The following is a 14,330-nucleotide window of genomic DNA, read 5'->3' as shown; positions in this document are numbered from 1 at the left end:
CTGTCAAGTTCAGAAACTATCAAAATTTAATTTTGCAACATTTTTATTTTAACAGTTTTTGCAATAGTAAAAAGGGTAAATTTTATCTGTTATTGATTATTTTCAATGTATGCAATCAGACTCTGAAAACGTTTTCAACGCGTACGATAGATGTCGCCAATAGTTCGGAACGCAGAGTTCCAAATAGGTATCGTCATGCCAAGTCAACATCACGTCACAATGTCGTTGGTCTCGAATTGGTGTGACTCACTCTGACTTGGGACACGTCGGGTACACTGGCCAGAATGTTCTACCGATGATGGATAAGGTAACTTTAAATGGAGAAAGTTAACAATTGGTTTCGTATTTCTTTTCTACTACTTGGACCAGTCTATTTTAGTAATAAAAATCGTAAATAATAACTAGAAGAAAAAAAAAATTAGGGCTTACTACCCCTACACCAAAAGTGTGGATGACTTTATTGCAGTTTAACCCTATAGTGTCGGATGTCGTTTATAAGGCTTTCAAAACGAATATTTAAGGGTTTTTTTAAATAACCATTTTTGCCTAACATATTTTCGGAAATAATCGCTGTGAATTAAAAAAAAATATGTTTCCCCCTCTACTTCCCTAACTTCTGAACCATGTCCAGAAAATATGAAAAAAAAAATCGTGAAAGTAAAGCTTAGTAAAGACTTTTAAGGAAAACTATAGCCTACCTGATCGGTCTATCCGTTTCAGAGTTTTTGCAAAAAGTCTATTTTGACGGACGGGTACGGGACTACGGAACCCTACATTGAGCACGGCCCGACATGCTCTTGGCCGGTTTTTTTATATTTAGTGGTGATATAATACAAATAAACGTGCATAAGAATATTTCATTTTCAGCCAGGGGCTTTGGAATAAGGACAGACTAAAGTTGAGCAAAAACATTTATTTAAAAAAATGAACATATAATTTTATCGTCGCCGTGTTATCGATATATTATATCGTTGTCAATATTATTTTAAAATTATAAATGAACATAAACTCACATCCTAACGGATTGCGCGACGGTAACACCCTTTAGCGATGAATTCTCGCAATATTTCCTAATTCAAGCCTATTTTAAACTTTATGAAAATATCGATATGAACAGTACGAGGCAACTTTAAAAGTGTTTTTGTAGATAATATCCCAACAAAAACATTAATGTGAAATGAGAGCCAAGTTCAATGTTAAGAATATGTGTCGTTGTTGACTCGTCGACAAAAGAATTGAGATCTAGGTATATAAATGTGACAAATTTCATGTGTGCAGGTTAAATAGGTTTCAAGTTATGAAGGGGTCAAAAGTAGTTCGAAATGGTTCGTGTAATATTACAAACGGTTGATGCGTCGCCAGTTCCTTTTTATTTGAACTTGGCTGGACACGCTACCGCACGCCTAGATGTCGACATAGGCCAAGCGGAAATGCTTAGAACACAATTTTTGATTCCGTAACATTGTTTGGGCTATTGGGCTAGTTAGGAAGTGATTTAGATTTAGGAAACTTTGCATCTTAGCGACATGACTATACTTACACAAAACGAAAGTCTCCCACGTACCCGACTATTCCTGGGGGAGCTCTGTGACCCGAAAGGTGGTTGGGTGGGACAGGATCCTCTGCTTCTGATGGCTCGCCTTAAGTAGCCGGCCGTCCAGAGTGGAGGCCGTCTCGAGGGTAAGTAATTGTGGAAATATAAGCGGTGAGTTCGCTATATCTTTAATGTCCAGTAACATTTCTACCCTCAACACTCACAGCGGCGTTGCCCTTGAGCCATCCAAGATGTCGCTTTTTATGCCCCCATATTATGAGATCGAGTCACCGTCTGCCGAAATAAAATTTTATACCGTTTAATTAGGCAGGCGTCCGGTTTTTTATCACAGCCCAGAATTGAGTCTATCGCTTTTACCCAATAGCCTATTTTACTTTATATTCCATTAACTTTCAATAGGCCTTACGCCCAGGCGGGTGCTGACTGTGCGTGCGTCCCATATAGAATAGAATAGAATACAATAATTTTTATTCGTAGACACAAACAAGACACATTAAATTACATGATATAACAAAAACAAAGGAAGTATAAAGTGCCACGAAATGGCCTCATCTCAGCATGTTGCTGGTGGCTTCCAGCGCTGATCTTCCGATGAGACCATCAAGTGAGAAAAATCACGAAAGGTAACAGACCAGAAGGTAAAAGACATAAAATAATATAGACTGAACAAATTGAAAAATACTTAGATAAAAGATAACGACTAAATTAAGTAAAGATTATTTTTATATCAAGCATCGTAAACATAACACTGTATCGGTCCGGTCCAACCATACCTTGGCTGAACATTACAGCTGCATACGCAACAAGCGCCAACGGTAGCTGATATGACACGGGACCATCCCATTAACCCTTAGTGTCATAAGGGCTTCTACGTGTTGGCTTCTCGGCACCGTGCACGCCTCTCAAATATCCAGAACACCCATTTTTCCGTAATGTACAATAACACGGAATAAAGTACAATAATGTGTAAGTAGTATTTAAAATTGAAGATTAGACAGTTAAAAACTTATTTATTCCTTTCAATTTAAAATCCTAGAGTAGCCTGAGAACATATATATATATATATATATATATGGATACTGGCGTGCCTTCGGAAAATTTTCTAAACAGTGAAACATTGAAATATCGAAATTTTCCGTTTCCAATATGAAAACTTTCATATTTAATTTTCTATGATTTTTTTCTGAAATTTCCAAGAACTTTTCCAACTTTTTTGAAACTTTCCGAAACTTTTATATTTGTGCACCTTCGAGTGGATACCAGTGGTTACTTACGACATTTGTACGATAATTAATCTAATCTAGGTAGGTATATTTAATCAATTGTTTATTTTTCTTGTATATTTTTACTGAGGTGTGCCAATAAAGAGTATTCTATCTATCTACTTTATATGGTCCTGCCAAACACACTTATGTATTATCAAAGTAAACTTTGTTAAACTTGTTCTAATTATAAAATCCTGACCAGTCCAGTGATGGTGGCTGTATAAAATACCTAATTATATTCTAAAGATAAAAAAAAATGTTTGCCCATGTCGACTTAAACTCATGTTAACACATGTAAAAAAATAAATATATATACCTATAATAATCATTTATACTTAAACATAGCACATGTAACACTCGTATGAATATATACTTAGAAATCATATACACACACACACACTCAAACACTACAGTCGCACACACAACTTGGATATTGCCAACCCTTGGTAATATTGCCAACCTTTGAAACAGGGCCGACCGGGGGGGAAAAAATAGGGACCAGGCTGAGACTGGTGACCCATTGCCTTAACGATATGAATTTGATATTTCCTGGTATTGTAGAATTATTGCTAGTATAGTATCAACCATTTCCAGGTATATCAGTTTTGCCAAAAGGAAATTAACTTTCTTCATCCAAGCTGAATGATTTCCCTTAGCAATTTCGAGTCATTCGACTTTTGCAAGTTCGACACTGAGACCATTATGGTCGATTTTTACTGATCTGTGTATTCCGGGGCTCTTATCTTCTAGCATTAGTAGCATTCCAGACCTATCTTTTTTAATGATCGATAAATATACGGTTGGTAACACTTAAAAAATTTGGCGCCATCTCGTTGGCTCATTTAATTAAAAGTGCTTTGGAGTCAATTCAGGCTTGCCTTGGTTATTATCTTCGCTGGCCAGGCCAGCCACTACCACTTTTGCGATTTATAGTCAAGGATGCAAGAATTATGTATATAGTATAAACTGGTACATTTTCTGTACTAAAATGACCCACTGTGTGTCCCTTTTCCCATGTTTAAGTTAGAATTTTTAAAATGTACAACACGTTTTCGCAGAGTTTCTTGTTTCGACTCCAGTCTGACAAAAACAAATGTTTGAAGAAATAAAAAATATGAAATTCAAGAATCTGATAAGAACTAGCAACAACTTTATTAACAGCATTTTCTGTTAAGTAAGTTGACAGTTTTGTTTATAAGTCTACAGAAAATCATTCTCATTTTTTTTATCACCCGTTATAATTTGTTAAAGTTTTGTTTAACCCGTAATTTATAATTTTAGCTTCCTATGGCCTTCGAATAAATAGGATCGTGAATTAAAATCGTTCGTTTATCTCGAGCACCCAGTAAATATACAAATCATATTTTCCTGCCTTTATTAAACAAACATGAAGTGACCGTTATTAAAAACCACAGATCTAAAATGTATACGACGTAAGCGCCATTTTGTGTAAAAAAAAAAACCATCAGAAACAACGTATGTTTCCCTAATAAGTACTTACGTTATCTTTAATGAATGGGCTGAAGGGCTTACATATCAATTGAGATATTGATAGCAAATTAAAGAATAATGACCATTATTAAAAAAAAACCCTCAAAAACAACGAATGACTTGCACACTACTATAATAACGACATCAATGCTTACGTAATTGTATCTATCCTTTGTGTCTGGACCCCCGCCCTAGTGATTTATTGAAGAAAGCTTTTAAACCCTTGCGGGTTTGTTCCATTGTGCCATGGCTCATTGCCGGTGCTGCGATTTGCTCTATTAATTTAATGTTTCTTTTATGGTTTTGTGGAAGTGAGATAAAAATGCTTAGGTAAAAAATGTAACTAGCTTTGTATGAAAGGGTCCTAGGTCCTAACACACACACACAACTAAGGGTTAAACCTATGCATCATTTTAGGTAAGTATCATATCAGATTGGTTTGCTCGTTTGCCTCCTATAAGCTATATCATAAATAAATTTACAATTTTGTAATCCAAGATGGCCGAAGTATGTATATGTCTGCCATCTTAGATTTTAAAATGGTCAACATTGTTGAAATCTGGCATGACTGGCATCAATTTTTTTTTTCGCATTGCCAGCTGATGGGATAGGGGCGGAGGGGGGCAGTTCATATGGCCGAAGGCCAAGGGGTGGAGGAGGGTCATATAGTCATAGTCTCATTTATAAATAATATTATAAATATTACATGTCAGGTTATTTACTTCAGTTGCAAGGCATTATACAGTTAGAAATGTTGTGTGTGGGGGGAGGGGGGGCAGCTGCCCCCCCCCGTCCTTGTTGACGCCAATGGTACCTGCAGTTAAATCATCCTAATATCCCAAAAAAGTGACGAGCTCAGAAACTGACGTTCTCAGTAAGACCTAAACTGAATGTGACTCCTTGAGAAAGTGACGCCCTCAGAAGCTACCACGAAAGTGACGTCCTCAGTACGTGACCAAACTCAAATGTGACTTAAGGAAATTACTTGATCCGCGCTCCTGCAACGTATAAACAGTAATGTGAGAAAAAGCGGCTTATTTGTTTAATATTAACTCCTAGTTATGACTTTAAGGTTTCAAAAGATATATATAAGGTCACATGTCACATCACATATGTCATAAAGTAAATTCCCAACACCATTAGGTAAGTAAAAAATAGAATTTAATTTCCAGCTTTACAAAAACTCAATAGCAAACAAAAAGCCTTCAGACAACACTGAATATGTATGGGGCAAAGGCAATAAAAGTCAACTGCGGCAATAAAGTGCCAAATAAATTCAGCGAGCAAATGAAAACAGGACGCTCCCGCGCGCCATTACCCCCCAACGATTACAGCAAAACGGGAATTCAAATGAAATCATTTACCATATTATTATTTCTGTACGCCCGCAAACTCCATTTTGTCTGTACATATGCGCGAAGCCAATTTTTTAAGTGTGCCCGCTCAAAATAAATTATGTAGGGGGAAACGGACAAGAAATAAAACTCGCGAAACCGAGCTAGAAAGAGACGGGTGTAGTTTTATTATTGCGCCCGCTTCGCCCTCCGTTCCACTTGAAGACGGCCTCGAGAGCTAAGCTCCCATTTTATTGTCACTTACACCGCTACAAACTTTACTTCGCAAGCCAAAAAACGACTAATCCGCACCATTGTCTAGATTTTAAAGCTCAAGTTTGAAGTTTTTACAGTTTCTTAAACGCAAAGTTAAGTTGGCAAGAGAGTATACAAGACAAGTAAATTTTGAATCAGCGCTCTGATTAAAGAATCAGACGCTGAAACGATTGCTTATAAAGTATTAAGCTGCTTATTTTGGATTGTCCGAGAATATTTCATAATAATGTCGTCTTATTGTTCTGTTTACGAATTTTGAAGGTATTATTTCGGATAAGATATTCTCTTGTAAAATTAGACAATTAATTTTAAAGTTTTGATAAGGATGGTTTTGTGAGAATCACACGCCTTGTCGCACCACCGGCTAGAAATACTGTACCTAGAACACCCAAAAAATACTGCAGTAAAAACACAAAAATTAATATACTTAAATAAAAAAATATCATGTAAATATATAAACAGAGATTTTTGATTGATTCTAGCCTTTTTATAAATTAGCAATTGAACGTCAGTTTGTAAAAAATCTAAAAGTGCTGAAAAAGCTATTTCACCACACCAACTGGTAAAGGCAAAGGCCCACTTGATTGTTCAATAACGAATGAGAAAGTTGCATAAAATTTTGAGTTGTTAGTTGTTATGTTGATTTTGAATGATAATGATTTTATTACGTTGATTTGGATTTGTTTTTTTTTTAGGTATTCCATAGTTAGCAGTTTCCTCGCGTTGGTGTGGTGAACAATTTTGTGTTTCACTCGGAGGCAAAGTTTGTTTAACCCTCGCAACGGTCAAGATTACATTTTTCGAACCACTCGCTACGCTCGTGGTTCAATTTTGGAATTTTTCGCTTGCTCAGGTATCAATAGGACGAGTGGTTAAACAACTACTTTGCCTCCTTGTAAAACAAATAACTAATTTATGGTTACATTTTATTATTTTCATTCACTTCAAACAAATTTTATTTAATATACCTACTTACGTACAATATCACGAATCAGGACATTGGTGTCAAGAGAATAAATTCACAACTCTTAGCCGGCGAATTTCGTCCAGATTCTAGAAGTCCAGGATTATGGGATAGTAATCATTACCGAATCGGTTGCAGCAATTTATAAAAAAAAACCGGGCAAGTGCGAGTCGGACTCGCGCACGAAGGGTTCCGTACTATTATTTATAAAAACGTAAAAAAAAATATGTTTGTTGTATGGGAGCCCCCCTTAAATATTTATTTTATTCTGTTTTTAGTATTTGTTGTTATAGCGGCAACAGAAATACATCATCTGTGAAAATTTCAACTGTCTAGCTATCACGGTTCACGAGATACAGCCTGGTGACAGACGGACGGACGGACAGCGAAGTCTCAGTAATAGGGTCCCGTTTGACCCTTTGGGTACGGAACCCTAAAAAGGGTGTCGGCCCGATTCGAAGAATGAGATACGATAACTTAATAAGTTCTGGTTTAAATAAGTTCTCATTTGGATATCGTTTGTATGTCGTATAATTGACAGAAGCAGCTCGATTCGGGCAACCAATGTCACTTTGACGTTAGAAATATCGTAGATAGATCTTATTGGGATCACAGCGGAATCGAAATAAACGTCAATATTGATACACTCCGCGACAAAACTTTAGCACAGTACATATTTTCCATTGCAACTCTTAATAGAAAGAAACGTTCAGCTTTGACATTTAGCGATTAAAGATGTTTAATCAAGGTATTCATATTAACATTAATAGTAGACAGCTATTGTTTGCTTTATAGGTTCCGCGTAAGATCATGCCGCCCGATCACTGCGACAAAACTATAGCACAGTTAGGTAAAAAATAAAATAAAACAACTGATAGACATCTTTACTATTTATTTCAGTAATGAGTGTATCCTCCTCTGTTTTTCAAAACCTCCACCAATCTCTTCGGCAGCGTTTCATATAGATTTTTAACATAGTCCTGATCTAACTTACTCCACTCATCTTCGATAGCTTGTTTTAGTTGTTCAACATTATTAAATTGTTTACCGTTTGAATATACAGCACGTGCTAGTCTGCCCCAACAATTTTCAATTATATTTAAATCAGGGGAGCGAGCTGGCCACTTTAAAATTTGAATATTGTGTTCTAAAAAATAGTCTTTAACACGTTTTGCAGTATGAACAGTCGCATTGTCTTGCTGAAAAATATAATTTTGACCTCCAATTTGTGTTCCATATTTGGCTAACTGTTCACTGATCAATTTTATGTAACTTGCACTATTTATTTTTCCAGAAATAAATTTTATTTCAGTCTTTCCTTCAAAGCCTATTGCAGCCCAACACATCACACTTCCTCCACCAAATTGTCTCCGACTTAAAATCATCTCGTCTTTTCTTAAATCATGATAGTAATACTTATATCCATCAGGGCCATCCAAATTGAACTTCTTTTCATCTGAAAATATTACATGACGCCACTTTTTTTTCCATGAGATATGTTCTTCGGCAAATTGTAAGCGATCTTTCTTATGTTTTGCACTTAAAGGGGGTTTCTGCAACACTTTCTTTCTACTCAGATGCCTTGTGTCGTGCAGAAGACGTTGAACATTTCTTACATTCGTGTTTACACCAGCTGCAGAAGCGATTTGATTCGCTGTTAATGTAGAATTTGAAGCTACTCGTAAAATTGCTCGTCTGTCTCTATCATTTATGGACTTTGGCCGGCCTCCTGGATTTTTTTTTGTATAATTCATTGGATTTTTTAAATAATTGATGATGACTTTTCTAGATCGATTTATTGTTTTCGCTATTTGTGACACATTATAATTTAGTTTTTTTAAATTATTGATAATATTAATTTCAACTGTACTAAGCTTTTTTCCGCGAGGCATGATGGAAAAATGAAAAAATAAACTAATATTTTTAATACGTAATATTGTCACAGACGTATGGTATTTACAAAACAAAAACAACGCGTGTTATTCGTTTGCTAGACAACCGCACACTGAATGTGTGCTATAGTTTTGTCGCGGCGATCGGGCGGCATGATCTTACGCGGAACCTATGAGTAAACAATAGCGGTCTCTTTTTAATGTTTACATGAATACCTTGACTAAACATCTTTAATCGTAGAATATAAAAGCTTAAAGTTTCTTTTTAATAAGAGATTCAATGAAAAATATGTAGTGTGCTAAAGTTTTGTCGCGGAGTGTATGTCGTTTAGTTATCGATTTTTAAAGATCTTTCCAAGATCTTAAACGTGTCTTAATCATTCTTCATTCATTCATTCATTTGTAGTTTTACATGTGTGTAAAATGTATAATTAATTGTTGGTGCAATAAAGAATATTTACTTACTTACTTCTTCGAATTAGGCCGTTCATCAATTTGAGAAAATTGCATACCTATATGAAACTTTGAGCGTTTTCTGAGACCTTATCCATGTGAAAACTTTCCCAATTTTTAAAATTTTCACTTTTTAGTTATAGTAAATACCCCTATAATGGAACAGGCACCAGTAATGGGATGGTATAGACAAATCCTGTAAAACAATTATTTACCATCAGTTTTTAATCGCTGGCAACATTTTACCATAAACAAGAGCTAAAGAGCTGCTTCAGTTTAATTTTTTATTGATATTTGTTAGTTTGAAAATTAATGGCGCCATACATCCCATGACTGGAGCAAAAAAACATAGTTTTAATTGGTTAATAATATTGAAACCAATTGCGGTAGCTTTCATTAAATACATAGAAAACATAAAGGACGAATTGGACATTTAACATTTAAAGCACAAGGGGTAGAAATTTTACAGATATCGGTGAAATATCAAAAGTACTAAATTTTCTCTTAAATGTCCCATGATGCCGTTGTTATTCATGCTGGCAACTTAGCTGTATTACAAGATTACAACCCTTATTTTCAAACGCAATTTGGTTGGAAAGAAGGATTTTTTTTGGCGAGTTTCGGCGTAATAATCAGTTGCCTTAAATACCCAATATAAACCTGCCCTCCGGTCCCTCACAGTTGTTACGAATCTAAAGGTCAAAACACTCTAGGAAACAACTTCCAGAAAGTACAAAAAGGTTTGTGAACGAGTTAATTCCATTATCCTCCTGAAGGTAAACACAGCTAACTTGATATCAATAAGGTTAATGAGTAACTGTGTTAGTGGGCGAAAATTGAGTTACCTACCTGACGAGGCCCATTAGAAATCGAACGCTAAGGCCCAAGGCCACATGCCCGGAGCATAAGGGTAGGCGTCGTGTACTTCTTCAGTCGTCAGTCGGTCCCTCAATGCTGAGGATCGTGACATCATGTCCTTTTGTTGAAGACCAGATTCCTCCATAGGCTTCTATATATATCGTGTAAGCGTATCGTAAAAACGTTACGAGTACGAGACGCGTAGAGTTCTGGGCACCAAGCGGGCAAGCGCCGCGTAAGCGGAATCGTGTTATAAGTGAAATCCTATTAGTTGAAATCATGTGGTCGCTGGCGTCAGATGTCTTCGGTTGATGTATCGACGACCTTATTTTCTCGTCAGATGAAGATTTTTTATTTGATGATGCCAGAAGTTTTGTTTTTTTTACGCCTGTATTACGCCTGTCGTAATGACGACAGAAATCTCATACGCTACGCTACGACGACGGTTCGTGTGCGGTGCGGGCTTGTTTGAAGTTGTACGTGCTCGTAGGGTACTCGTTCTACACGCGTATCACGATACGCTTACGCGTCTCTTATGCTTATGTGCCGCGTGCTGAGGGCCTAAGGACGCCCGATAGTGAGTTACGCAAATTATTATGCTTTTCTTGGATTAATGAGTAACCTGTGCCTGACATTTAAGTTTCGTGTATTTAATAGAGCATGTCTCCATCAAATTTATAAAAGTTTAATAAAATAATATTTATTCGATCGTTCAAAGTTGGAATCCCGCTAGTTCATTAAATTTCGCTTTAATTTTATTTGTGCGCTATAATTTACCATCATACAAATTATTTCATCATTTTGGTTTGTACCTACCTATATTTGTAAGTTTATAATTATAAACTGGAAGCATTGGTCACTTTTTAGGGATCCGTAGTCAACTAGGAACAGAACGGTAAAATAAAAACTAGATTTTTTTTTATAGGGTACCCTCCTGTATCCACTCCTTACCATCAGGTGATCCGTCTGCTCGTTTGCCTCCTGTATCATAAAAAAATATATAACCCAATTATCGTTGGCTAGTTCTTTTAAAACGAACAGGGGTTTTCAACAACCATTTTTTGATAAAGTTAATATTTTCGGAAATAATCACTAAGAAAGAAAAAAATATAGTCCATAGCCACTCTAACTTTTGAACCATGGGTCCAAAAAATATGCAAAAAAAAACGTGAAACAAAAACTTTATAAATACTTTCAATTAGAACTATAGCGAACATGATCGATACAGCCCGGTTCGTTATTGAGTTATTGCAAAAAGTCTTCTTTTCTTAGTAAAAAGATTCTACTTACTTCCTTATGCTATAGGAGTACATGATACTTACTAATAGCCCCCGTTTGGCTTATTTAGACAGAATGGTAACTACGGAACCCAACATTGAGCATGGCCCGACATGCTCTTGGCGATTTTATTGATTCGTAGTTTCTTATCGTATTTGATATCAATTTCAGTTTAAAATCTAGACATATTTAATTTTTTTCGTAATCTTTTTTTTTATTATATTTATCATTTATGCAATTCTTAAAAACACAAGTAACTTAAAATACAACACGATACATTCGTTAAAATAATAATAAAAACAAAAAGATACAGATTAAAAAATAAATCTAAAATAATCCACCCTGAATCGTACCCGGCTCAAAGGTCCCCATTATTCAAGGTTTAAAATTGATATATCGTTGAGGTAATGCATATAACTAAACCAACCTATAATACAATTATTCAATACAAATATTTTTTATTGCTCACCAATAACAATTGAAAGATTTCAGATTTCAGATTTTTATTTATAAACATACAATACAGTTTACATGTCAAAATGCAACATACGTATTAAGCTTATAACTAAAACTATGTCGCTAAAGAGAGATCTCTTCCAGACAGCTAAAAATAGTGTCCTACAATTTTTTATCGTATGAAACAGCACAGCCCGACCAATGGACCCGCCAACTAAATTATCTCTCATTACTGTCGTATTATCGAATGTGGCAATTATCTCAGGCGCGGATACAAGATTTGGCTTAGGGGGGGGCCATTTTGAGAAAATCATATATTTTTGCACAGAAAATAAGGTAAAAAAAAATTTACTCAATTTAGTAATGTGAGAGCCAGGGTTTTAGGGGGGGGCATTGCCCCTATGCCCCCCCCCCCTTGTATCCGCGCCTGAATTATCTGGCATTCTATTATACTTTGGGCACAGGTGCGTGACTCTTGTACTAATGTACCTCGCACATGGAGTGACCAATCTATACCTTATTGCAATAAGGGAAGGCTTATAAATGGTTCCTTGAGAAATGTAACTTTATATGTATGGTTCACATCAAAGGTTTGTAATATATTCCCAAGGAATGTACAAAATGTATATAGGTTATTCTTTTTTTATGTAGGGCAGTCAAATAATTCTAATTACCTATGTTTTTGCTGGCTATTATTTTTAAGACTACCTGTTTCGCATTGTTTTTTTGTTATTTTATAAGCTTAAGATTTCGCTGAAAACTTAACGTCGTTGCACTACGTGCTCTGAGGGCCTGTGCTCAAATCACGCGAGGTTCGATACCGGTCACGAAAAAATCACGACAGATCACGTTGGGGTTGAGGTAAAGAGACCTCACGTGTATTTTTCTACAGTGAACGAAACTAAGAAAAAGTATGTACCTACTATATGAGTATACTTTTTCTCAGTTTTGTTAAACATAAATCTTCACGTCGCACTTTAAAATAGCCAGTCTATTTTATGAAATTTCTATTGGAGCGCGTATTATAAATACACATCACATTCATAACCAAAATAGAAAAATAAACAACATTAGTAAATTTTGTTTTTTTTTTTTTCTTATTTATTTTTATATAGTAATATAAAAAAATTGAATGACAAAAAATCAGAAAAATACACGTGAAGTTATATGGGGGACGAGGGATATCCAAGATCCTCACCAAATATCACCAAGGGGGAGGATGGGGTTAAAAAGTAGTCGAAAAACCTCGCATGATTTGTGCTCAAGCCCTGATACATGCTGAGTGGTATACTCTTTGGGACAACAAATATCTATGTCACATGTTTAACATCTGATAATTTTAAGAATAGGTATTGCCAACGCCATCCAGTGAGGGAACATTGCCTGCCTCATGGGCACCCTTCGATCGCTCGATTTCGTGTTCTGCCTTTAAATCTATCTCCACTAATTTAAATGCTAGTAATAGAATTGAAAGCGAGTGGTCAGTTCTATTAGATTCCCAATTTCTATCGCTCGTATTTCATAAATAGCATTTCGCCGTTTTCCACAGATTTTCGACTGACGAAATCGAGCGCTCGGGATTCAGAGATCGGCCCCAGGGTGATTTTCCATAGGTAGGTATTTTAATATTTTAATTTACGATTCTTTGTTGTATTCGATTTAATTTAAGTCTATATTTAATAAGATTGTGAATAAACTATTTTCATTTTTTTCATTTATACAAATCTAAAACTGCAGAAGATATTTATTTACTAATAGATTAATAGCCTATTAGGCAATCAGTCGAGTCGTTGTATGGGGCACGGTAGTGACTCCACCAAGACGAGCAAAGCGAAGCGCAAGGGCGCTGCCTACCTTTTCTCGAATATAATTATGCATTAGGATGCAAACTGCATTAAGATATTTTATAGATTATTAGCTAACATATACAATGCATTCCTGTTATTCCTCATCAGGGACATTGGGCTCGCAGAAGATTTTTTTTTCCATTTGTTGGGATCTTGACCTACTCTCAGCTCTATCTAGCTCTATTACCTATATAGGTATAAAAAAAGAATAAACTATATTAGGATATTGTATAGCTTACTAGCTAACGTATACGATGCATTCCTGTTATTCTTCATAAGGGACCGCCCTATGTCCTATGTCAGAAGAAATTTTATTTTCCATTTGTCGGGATCTTGAGCGGTTACTCCCAGCTCTTTCCAGCTCACATTACTTACATATATATATATATAATGGCTATGATTTGCCAACGTTCGTAATGTAAGTACCAAAAACCAAAATGTGTAAAATACGAGTACGTAATATTTTGGGCTGAACACTTAAAAAAAAGATGTGCCGCACCTCCGATCTCCGACGGCGCACGGACCTCTTCTTCTTCTTAATAACCTGTCGCTGCAACAATCATCTGTCAAGATGCTGTGGCCAATGATGACTTTGTCGCAAAATTAGTCGGTCAAGTTTTACATCGTGTATGATGATTTAAATATTCTATTTAACGATTTA

The sequence above is a fragment of the Cydia pomonella genome, chromosome 16 (genome assembly GCF_033807575.1).
Source record: "Cydia pomonella isolate Wapato2018A chromosome 16, ilCydPomo1, whole genome shotgun sequence".
Classification (NCBI taxonomy): Eukaryota; Metazoa; Arthropoda; class Insecta; order Lepidoptera; family Tortricidae; genus Cydia; species Cydia pomonella.
The sequence above is the reverse complement of the archived record's forward strand: the minus strand, read 5'-3'. Positions refer to the sequence as shown.